The following is an 11,542-nucleotide window of genomic DNA, read 5'->3' as shown; positions in this document are numbered from 1 at the left end:
TGATTATGCTTTTATTACTATTTCTTACATGGATTATGTTTTTATTACTATTTTTGTCGGGATGACATGGATTATGTTTTTATTACTATTTCTGTCGGGATGACATGGATTGTGCTTTTATTACTATTTCTGTTGGGATGACATGGATTGTGCTTTTATTGTGCTGAGCTGAGAGGGATTGTGCTTTTGTTGTGAAAAAAGCTGGAGAATAATCCGAGCCGTCCGTTGCAGAGTGCGAGAGATAAAGGGTGCTGCTTATCAAACGGGTTATCTCAACGGTTAAAGTTCTTGATTGCTTTAATTCGATTTAATTTTTGGATTCATATTGGCATTGGATTGGCATTGTTGTGCTGCTGCTCCTCCTCCTCTCAGAGTTTCTGCATTGTGTGGTCTAGTCTGGTGCGTCTGTATGTTTGGAGCTCCATGTGTTGTGTGTGTGGTCTGGTCTCTGTTGTTATGTGTGTTTCTGTCATCTGTTTGGTGTGTCTATCTGTGTGGTGTGGTTGTATTCTCTGAGAGCTGGAGGCAGAGGCGTGCTTGTGTTTTCATAGAGGCAGAGGCAGAGGCAGGTAGCCTATCAATTACTGAATCAAGACAACTTTGCCCAGGCATCCGAACTCTGCCCAGGGATCACAATTAACTGAGGCATCCGATCACAGTTAAATGGGGCATTCTGGTAAATTTATTTTTAAACTCTTTGTATAGATCACTCTAATTATGGGTTGTGGGCTGCAAATAAAATTAGGTGAACGAGAGAGGAATCGATTTGATTTTAGAAATTTAATTCCGGTAAATTGATGTTCAGAGTTGTATGGTTTTTTAAATTAGATTTTCCGCATTCTTGGTGAGGCGGCAGTATAGATCCTTAATTGCATAGATCCTTAATTGCACAGAAATGGAGAGAAACAGGGCCTGCCAATATGGATCTGGGCGGCGGCCATCGTCAAATACTGGCCACTGGGAGCATTATTCTGGAGGAGAAATTCCTCAGAGTCTGCGGTTTCTTGGTGATCCTCTGCACCCATGGTGAGCGGTTTCTTGAATTTTTAATTTAGATCCTCTGCATCCATGTTTTTCGGTTTTTTAAATTAAATCTTGTGCATCCATGCTGCTGAGACGGTTGTTAGAAAAATTATGACAGTGATTCTGCATGCGGAAAGAACTGAAAAGAATCACTGAAACTGAATGCCCAGGGATACGAGTTACCTCCAGCCATTGGTGAAACTGTTGATGCGATTTCCTTCTGAAACACCACGCTCCAGCTGCGCATGCAAAAAGGAAAGAAGACAACTAATCTGAAGGCACTTCCGAGCTCTGCTATCTCAGCTAGATGGTGTAGAACTGAAGGGGATTGAGATGCAAGCTTGGGGACCAAACAGATGAATTTATAGCTAAGCTTCCATCAAGCTTCTGATAGCTATGTGTCAGATGTCCCACAGATCAAGGCAGAGAACTCCAGATGGGAGTAATGGACCACTTCAGTAGCTCCTAACAATAAATTTATTAGCTGTAGTTGATTTCCTTAACTTAAGGAAACTACTGCAGTTGGTTTCCATAAGTTAAGGAAAGACTGCAGTTTAAATTCCATAATTTTAGGCAGCAATTTTGCATAAACTAATGGAGCTTAACATTCTCCCACTTGGTCCATACTTCCAAACTTAATGTCTCAACTTAAAAACCATTGATAATCTGTATTAAGTAATAGATACATGAATCATGGCGATAAGTCCTCTTATGACGAGTATTATCTTCCATGTATTACTATGTATTTATTCTTATTATAATTTATGTGGCAACAATTTCTTAATGAATAAACCCTATGTTTATTCTTGGTCCTTCTTAAAATGTATTTTCTCAAATCAACTTAAGGTGCACATAAATATGAGAAAAAACATCACAATAATTAAGAATTTCATTAACATTGTCCATACAATGAAAAACTGCATAATGGAACCAAGTCCCATATTCAATACATGATCCTTGAATTTAAACGGTGGCATGCCCTTAGTCAAAGGATCGGTGATCATTAACTCGGTGCTGACGTGCTCAATGACCACTTTATTTTCTTTAACACGTTCCCTTATAGCTAAATACTTAATGTCGATGTGCTTATTTCGACTCCCACTTTTTTTTAGCCATAAAACCAGCAGCTGAATTATCACAATATATTCTCAATGGCTTAGAGATAGAATCCATAATTCTAAGCCCAGAAATGAAATTCTTAAGCCATACACCATGTAAAGCAGCCTCAAACAGGATATACATAAGCATGTAGTCTTTGGTCCCTTGAAGGTACCTCATTACTTTCTTTGCAGCTCTCCAGTGGTCTAAACCTGGATCACTCTGACATCGTCCCAACATTCCCAATGGGAGCTACACTTGGTGAACAATCCTTCATCCGAAATCTCTCTAAAGTTTTATTAATATAGGTTTCCTGTGACAGACCCAAGATGCCTCGAAATCTGTCTCTATGGATCTTAATGCCAATGACATAAGATGACTCACCCATATCCTTTATATCAAAACTTTTAGAGAGGAATTGTCTCACCTCATGTAGCAAACCCTTATCATTGGTTGCTAGCAAAAGGTCATCCACATATAAAACAAGAAAACAAATTTTACTCCCACTAACCTTCAGGTATATACATTGATCCATAATGTTTTCTACAAAACCAAAAGAAGAAATTACATTATGGAATTTCAAATACCATTGGCGGGATGCTTGTTTTAAACCATATAATGACTTCTTGAGCTTGCAAACCAATTGCTCACCATGACTAGAGGGGAATCAATGAAGATGTGTTATTAATGAAGAAGTATTGTCAATCATTAATGACGAAGTTTTATTAATGAAGAAGTGTTAATAACCATCATCCTTTAGTGCCAGTGTGAACATGCATTGAATCATATGTGACATTGTTTTGTAAATTAATGCAGTAAAGACCATTAGACAAAATACCATTCCCAACATAATCAGATTTATAGAATAGACTGAAAGATTCTTTTCTGAAAAGTTTTAAGGAATATCCAAAAGGTACAAGCCTTGAAACTGAGATCAAGTTTCTAGAAAAACTTGGAACGTAAAAGGTCTTTTCTAACTCCAAAACAAAACCACTACTTAAAGTTAAATAACATGTTCTTATAGCTTCCACATGCGAGCCCATCTTGTTTCCTGATAAGATGCTTTGCTCACTTCCTACTGGCTTCCTTAGGTTTTGCAAACCTTTGCAAGGAATTCGAAATGTGAATTGTTGATCCAGAATCAATCCACCATGTGTTAATATTAACATTAACCATATCAGATTCATAACAAACAAACGAGATTACTTCCTCAAGTTCGGGAATGTCAGAACGAATTTCAGAGAAATTTGCAGGTTGTACTACTGCATCAAAATAAAGAATCACATGCTTATGTTGAGGCTTAATAAACTTTCATGTTCTACCAATGTAAAACATGGTAAAAAGAATTGAATCAAATGACATGAAAATTGTCTGTGGGCTAAATTTTCAATTCAAACAGATTCAATAAAACTTTATGAACTTTCATGTTTTACCAATGTAAAACATGCTAAAAAGAATTGAATCAAATGACATGAAAATTGCCTGTGGGCTAAATTTTCAATTCAAGCAGATTCAATAAAACTTTATGAACTCTCACGCTTTACCAATGTAAAACATGCTAAAAAGAATTGAATCAAATGACATGAAAATTGCCTGTGGGCTAAATTTTCAATTCAAGCAGATTCAATAAAACTTTATGAACTTTCAGGTTTTACCAATGTAAAACATGCTAAGAAGAATTGAATCAAATGACATGAAAATTGCCTGTGGGCTAAATTTTCAATTCAAGCAGATTCAATAAAACTTTATGAACTTTCACGTTTTACCAATGTAAAACATGCTAAGAAGAATTGAATCAAATGACATGAAAATTGCCTGTGGGCTAAATTTTCAATTCAAGCAGATTCAATAAAACTTTATGAACTTTCACGTTTTACCAATGTAAAACATGCTAAGAAGAATTGAATCAAATGACATGAAAATTGCCTGTGGGCTAAATTTTCAATTCAAGCAGATTCAATAAAACTTTATGAACTTTCACGTTTTACCAATGTAAAACATGCTAAAAAGAATTGAATCAAATGACATGAAAATTGCCTGTGGGCTAAATTTTCAATTCAAGCAGATTCAATAAAACTTTATGAACTTTCATGTTTTACCAATGTAAAACATGCTAAAAGAATTGAATCAAATGACATGAAAATTGCCTGTGGGCTAAATTTTCAATTCAAACAGATTCAATAAAACTTTATGATAAAACTTATTAATTCATAACTCCTGTGGGTAGGTTATGAAATTTTATCCTAATTAATCACATAAATATAATAAAAATTCATGTGGGATAAAATTTATTATATTCAGTGTAATTAATTACAATTTAATGTCTAAATAATCTTTATGTGATCTTGCCAATCAATATATAATTTTATTTAATTAAAGATGCTATGGCTATTCTCTAATTAATTAAAATCATATGGATCACTAGACATTATTTTGTTGCATAAACAAACCTTAACCAGAGAGAAAAATAATGTTTACTGAAAGGAGTAGGTCAAAATGACATTTTAATAAACTCCATATAACCGTAGTATTTTTCCAGCAAAATCAAATTTACATTCCTTAGTCTAACTGTCCCATAATTTATTTAAGACTAATTTCTTAAATTATTTATAAAATGGGCTCTAAACAATTTGGAAATAAAACTGCAAATTTGAAATATTCAAAGACTAAATTATTTCAAATATTCAAATAGTGAAATATTCAAATATTTAAGAATGTATAAACTATTTCCTTTAACATGACTCATATTAAAAGGAATAGACTTCACAAACATATATATATATATATATATATATATATTCTAGATATCCAGTGCTGTGAATCACACCATCTTTAACGCTTCAAAACCATTAAGACCGACATTTTGTTAGATACGTAATGCTGTGAATTGTACCATTGATGGTTTAGCATGCACAATATGGTTTAGCATGCACAATAGGAAGACATGTCCTTTAATATGCATTTATCTGTGTCATGAACACCCTAAACTCAAGTCTCTCTTATTGTCAGATGGTAGTCAGCCGTATCAATAAACTCCTTACAACACAGTCAGCACCATACAATCTCTTAAATTATTATACTACATAATATAAATTACCATGATTCCCAAACATATAATTAATGTCTTGAGCATGAACTTAATCTGTAAACATCATACGGCTTGGAGCGACTCCGACACATATAAGAAGTTTATATATACCTATGGTTCACATAATCTTTATATAAATCAATAATCACAATATTATATTGAATTAACTGCAAAGTTTATATGTAAACATTTCTTTGCCACATATACCATTAAATATTAAAGAAGTGTTAAACCACCTAATGCCCACAACTGAAAAGTGCTCACTATAACATCAGCTTAATGAAGAGTCAATACTATACGTTGAATGAAGAGTCAATAGTATATGTTGAATTAAGTTACAATATATTAAAAATTACATTGTAATTTCCAACCAAAAGGCTTTAGGTTGTCACTTGAAAATAGCTTATATTTCCAGGGCAATTAAACCAATTTATTTTCTCAATAAACCGCAAACAGATCAAGTTAGCAGACAAATGGGCTCTAAACGTTAACTAAATTAAACTACCTTCGAGGAGATTCCCTGGTTTTAACTCTAGTCTATATATACCAGATATATCAACCCGGTGCCATTTAACCAGAGCTTGCATAATACAATCTCGTTTACCATGAAATAAATCATATAAGATTCATCAAAGTAACCAGCTTTGAAAAATATTTACAAACATATGCAAGAAGGCACTGTTCTATGGTACAATTATATAGATACACATATTCAAAATATAGTCGGCATATGGTGATAAAGCCAATGTAAACATTAATATTCAGTTAGGCCAATGACTAATGAAATACCACAAAACTCCCAAATGTGAAGATAACAAAGAAACAGATTTGGTCGTGAACTATGGTGAGGTAAACATGACAATTTCGCTATTTCTCCAGTCAACCCTTCAATATTCATTAGAATCTTCGAATATCATTCTCAACAAATATTTAGGATTCGTTGGAAAGCACATAAGTAATTAAGCCCCATCTAAATGGTTGTAATTTATTACTAGCCAATCATTTATATGGTCGGGAACATTAATTTTACCACATCTAAATGGTTGGAATCTTAACTTATCTCGTGTACCATAAAAATTCATTGATATGCCATATAAGTTAATTTACCCCATCTAAATGGTTGTAATTTATTACTGTCTCTAAATCTCGAAAAATATAGTATGGTATAAAGTTCGCTTTATCTTGTCATTAATTCTAAGAAATTACCTCACAGTCACCGAGTTTTCAAGAAACGTTTCAAGCTAATCTTACCTTTTTCTCCATATCTGATCTGAAATTCTAAATATACAAACTGGAAAAGCTTTAAAACCGGGAAATAATTGTTATTACGTTTCCATTGCAAGCTTAAACTTTACGCTTCCCTGGAAATAGAATCGGTAGGGCAACATACAATATCTTTAATGGAAGAAGAAAGCTCCAGACGTATGAACCACCAGTGGACGTAACACAGAGACAATACTTCCACGGCTTCGTTATAGGCCCCAGTATCATAGGGTTCGGAAGAGTAGAGTTCCTCCTTGAAAAAATACAGCGCAGAGGAGAAAAACCAAAGACAGAGTAAAAGTATGACTTTTTACCTGAAGAGGTTTCTATTTTCACCCACACCAGAAGGAAAAGTCCTTTGATAAGGGCGATAGAGCTTCGCCTTTGTTCATATTTGAGTGTGCATGTTTAGGAAAGGATACTGCGATTCGAATGCAGGCAGATTGTTGCCCTTTGGTTTTCAAAAGGGCTTCAGAGCACACGTTTGTTCGAATCTCTGGAAGGAAGATCTGTGGGATGCTATTGAACCCGCACAGAGAGAGAGATAGAGGAAAAGCACCATGCCAAGATGCATGCACTGAGGGAGAGTGACAGAGACCCGGTTCGCAGTAGCAGCAGAGGGGAAAGCTCTAGAGAAGATAAAAACCTAGACCCCATTTCAAAGTATTCGAATCGCACCAAAGCAGAGATAAATAAATAGCTTTGATACCAAATGTTAGAAAAATTATGACAGCGATTCTGCATGCGGAAAGAACTGAAAAGAATCACTGAAACTGAATTCCCATGGATACGAGTTACCTCCAGCCATTGGTGAAACTGTTGATGCGATTTCCTTCTGAAACACCACGCTCCAGCTGCGCATGCAAAAAGGAAAGAAGACAACTAATCTGAAGGCACTTCCGAGCTCTGCTATCTCAGCTAGATGGTGTAGAACTGAAGGGGATTGAGATGCAAGCTTGGGGACCAAACAGATGAATTTATAGTTAAGCTTCCATCAAGCTTCTGATAGCTATGTGTCAGATGTCCCACAGATCAAGGCAGAGAACTCCAGATGGGAGTAATGGACCACTTCAGTAGCTCCTAACAATAAATTTATTAGTTGTAGTTGGTTTCCTTAACTTAAGGAAACTACTGCAGTTGGTTTCCATAAGTTAAGGAAAGACTGCAGTTTAAATTCCATAATTTTAGGCAGCAATTTTGCATAAACTAATGGAGCTTAACAACGGTTTCATATTCATATTCCACAGGAATCCTATGCTGATCCCAGATTGCAGTCAGTGTGCCTCGCTGTGCCAAGGTATGGGATCCTCTGCATCGATGTGAGGCGGTTTCTTGGTTTTTTAAATTAAGTCCTCTGAATCCATGTTTCTTGGTTTTTTTAATTAAATCCTTTGAATCCATGCTGAGGCGGTTTCCTTTGGTTTTTTAAATCCTTTGAATCCATGCTGAGGCGGTTTCCTTTGGTTTTTTAAATCCTTTGAATCCATGCTGAGGCGGTTTCCTTTGGTTTTTTAAATCCTTTGGTTTCCATGTTTCTTAATTAGATCATCTGCATCCATGCTGAGGCGGCAACATAAATCCCTCGTTGCACAGAATCGTTTTTGAGGAGAATCTAAGGGCAAAGAAAAAGGGATTGAGCAATGCCCCTTGCAAATATCATGTCTATGTGGATTCATCTCTCAGAGGTAAGCCTGTAAGCATTTTCTTGACGGACTATGTTAATTTTGTTGGGTGTCATTGTCGATTGCACCAAGGAGAATAGGGGATTTTATCAGAAATGCATACATATATGTGTCATAAAGAGAATGTTCAGATTTCACTGTACTTTCTAGATAATTCATTCATTTATGATGAATTTACAGTCATGGCTGTGATGATGTCATGAGTTTGATAATAAATTTATGTATTGCTGTGAATAAAACGTTGATTCTCCTACTCCAACCTTCCAAAATCTAAAATGGTCAAACTAATTTGATGGGAATTTGGGTTCTGTCTCAGATTTTACGTATTGCTGTGAATAAAACGTTGATTCTCCTACTCCAACCTTCCAAAATCTAAAATGGTCAAACTAATTTGATGGGAATTTGGGTTCTGTCTCAGAACATCCTTGAAACTCATCTCCTTGCCCTTGCATACTATAGCTAAGGATATATCATAAACCTGGGCCGAGGTTTCTCATAATCGGCATAACCATAATTTATTTGGTGTTAGATGTGAGCAGCACCAAATAGAGATGAAAAATCCTAAGATGGCCTTTATTGGTGTCGGTCCAAGAGTGTTTTCTATTTGTCCAAATTTGCAGTTATTGATTTTTTGGGCTTGGGTGGTTGGATTTGCTTAACAGTTATTTGCAATTATTGATTTCTTGGACTTGGGTGCTTGGATTTGTTCACAATTATTTGCAATTGACCTGAACAATCCTCCTAAAATGACTTGAATCAATTTTTGAAACCTCAAAGTCAAAACCATAATCATTCCTCCCATAATCCAAAAGCTTCCTTCTGGCCTTTTATAATAAAGCTAACAAAATTTGCTAAATTATTCATTATATCCGGAGAACTTGAATTACAGTGGTTTTGGGAACTTGAAATACAACATAAATGCTAAATTAACTATTCATTATATTTGGAGAAGTTTGATTAAACTGGTTTTGGCACCACCAGTGTTTTCTATTTTTCCAGATTCGTAGTTTTATTGATTTCTTGGGTTTGGGTGCTTGGATTTGCTAACAGCTATTTATAGAGATTCTAGTCTAGACCACGGAACTCCAACTCTACTCCAAAGTTTCTAGGGAACTTTGCCTTTTGGTAGGGGTTGCATTTGTAAGAAATTTACTCATCTTTGTTAGTTTACATGCCTTAGAATAGTCTGCCAACAGAAACTTTGCCTATTATTTTGGATGCATATACAGTGACAGTGAATAATATGTTGGACTAGTTGTTTTGTATTTCGTCTCCTAGTGCTTGTTTTCAAAAAAGGTTTTGAGTTGTGATCGATCACTCTCATTCATTCTTCGGTGTGTGTTTGTCATTATTGTTATATTCATATAAAATTCAATTGTTCCCACTCAGTGTTTGGTGGATATCTTGCCATTATAAAAATTAAAAATAAAAAATTGGTGGATACATTTGGAATTTCGTAAGAATTTGTACACCACTATATGCCAAATTGATGGTTTTTGTGTTGCCAAATAGACTATATATATTATATGCCAAATTCATGGTTGTTCTGTTCTCCCACTGCAGCGTGAGTGGGTAGCTCAAATGAACTTTAGTATATTTCTTAGGGAAATCAAATAGAAGGTGGGGCAGGGGGAGTGATGAGTGAAATAGTAGTAGACCATAAATTAGGAGTGAGGGGGAGGGGCCAAACGAACTTCCACCTTCACGTGGTTGGCCTCGTTAGTAGAGAATTTATATTACAAAATTCTCGAAGCCAAGAGAAGTTCCTTTGAAATATAAAGAAATTATTATTTATATACTTTTATTTATCAAATTTTAAATAATAATAAATCCACAATTTTAAATAATCAATATAATTTTCCGTTATATCTATAATTAACTTCATCATTTATTTAAAAATATCTAAATTATTTATATTATCCTAATATATCAATATATAAAATAATTTTTAAAAGTATATTAAAATTAATCAAATTATAATATAATAAATATTACAAATATATATTTAATCTTTCCCCACACACAAACATATATATATATGCATTTAATTAATTATTATTTAATAAAATTATTTCATTGTTACTAAAAATAATATTTAAGTTATTATTATTATTAAATAAAATTATAAAATTATTATATTTATTATTATTAAATAAATTTAGAAAATATTATTCTAAAAAATTATTTAATTATTATCATTATAAATATATATTATTATTATTTCATTTAATATATATATATATATATATATTTTATAAATTAAAAAGAAAATAACTTAATTTTAATATTGTGGGTTTTAAAACTATAAATTATTATTATTAAATACAATAAGAAAATATTATTAAAAAAAAAATATTTAGCTATTATTGCTATAAATATTTAATTAATTATTAATATAATAAATATTTATTCCATTATTATTTAATAAATTTATAAAAATATTTTTATTATTATTAAATAAAATTTACAAATATTATTATAAAAAATTATTTAATTATTATCCTTATAAATATATATTATTATTATTTTATAAAAAAAATATTTTTCATTTCATCAATAAATAAGTATGTATATTAATTTAGTTTTAATATGGTAGGTTTTAAAAACTAATTTAAATATCAATGTTTAATATTAAAATACTATATGAATGTTTAATATATTAAAATTTATTTATAATTTTTTTTCATAAATAATAATTTTTAGATAGGGAGTTTTGTTGTATGAAATGCAGAATAGATAACATGTGTCACAATTTGGGGAAGGCATGGCAGTCACCATTTGATGGTTTTGGGTTTGAATGATATCAGCCTCATCATTTTAAATGCATGTTAAATGACACTGGGGTGGCCAAAGTACATGAACTGTGGGATTGGAGGTGAGGAGTTATCCTCGACCTCCTTCCTTTGGATTCTTTTGTGGTTGTTGTGTGTTGTTTCTTGTTGCATGGATGTATTGTTTGGGTTTTTTATTCAATGAGTCCACGTTGTGTTGTGTTTATTGTTGTGTGGTTGCAAAGTCTGGGTTTCTACTTCGATTTGAGTCTAGGCCTTTGGTAACAAGTTTGGAGGTACGTTTGTCCCATTTTTTGGTTCTGAATTATGTCAAAGGTTGGGAGCTTATTATCTCTACATAGGTCATTGTTTTATCAATTAGGGTGTCTTTGATCTAGGTTGTTTTCATTGGTTGCATATGTACCTCTTTATTGTTATCCTTCAGCTTTGCAAAGTAGAGGTTATATATGGTAGTATTTGCTTTCGCCTTGCTAGTGTTTCTGAGCTTTTTAAGCATTGGATTCACCCTTCCTCTGGGTCAGAGTGTTGAGTTTTCTCTTGTCCTTTGTTTGTGTCAATCTCTCTAATAAGGTATTGGAGATTATAATGTTTTATGT

At 33.2% G+C, this 11,542-nt stretch overlaps 1 long non-coding RNA gene across 1 annotated transcript; it reads left to right on the top strand.

Moving 5' to 3' along the window:
* The first annotated feature begins 318 nt into the window (after positions 1–318).
* LOC149182349 (uncharacterized) lies at positions 319–8,230 on the top strand. The gene is made up of 4 exons (XR_016257606.1): positions 319–676; positions 894–1,026; positions 7,720–7,769; positions 8,017–8,230. It is a non-coding gene; the product is annotated as an uncharacterized LOC149182349 (long non-coding RNA).
* Positions 8,231–11,542: the final 3,312 nt, after the last annotated feature.

The sequence above is a fragment of the Pinus tabuliformis genome, chromosome 3_2, assembly GCF_031772625.1.
Source record: "Pinus tabuliformis cultivar Carrire ecotype Pingquan chromosome 3_2, CPIR1, whole genome shotgun sequence".
Lineage (NCBI taxonomy): Eukaryota > Viridiplantae > Streptophyta > Pinopsida > Pinales > Pinaceae > Pinus > Pinus tabuliformis.
The sequence above is the reverse complement of the archived record's forward strand: the minus strand, read 5'-3'. Positions and strand labels throughout refer to the sequence as shown.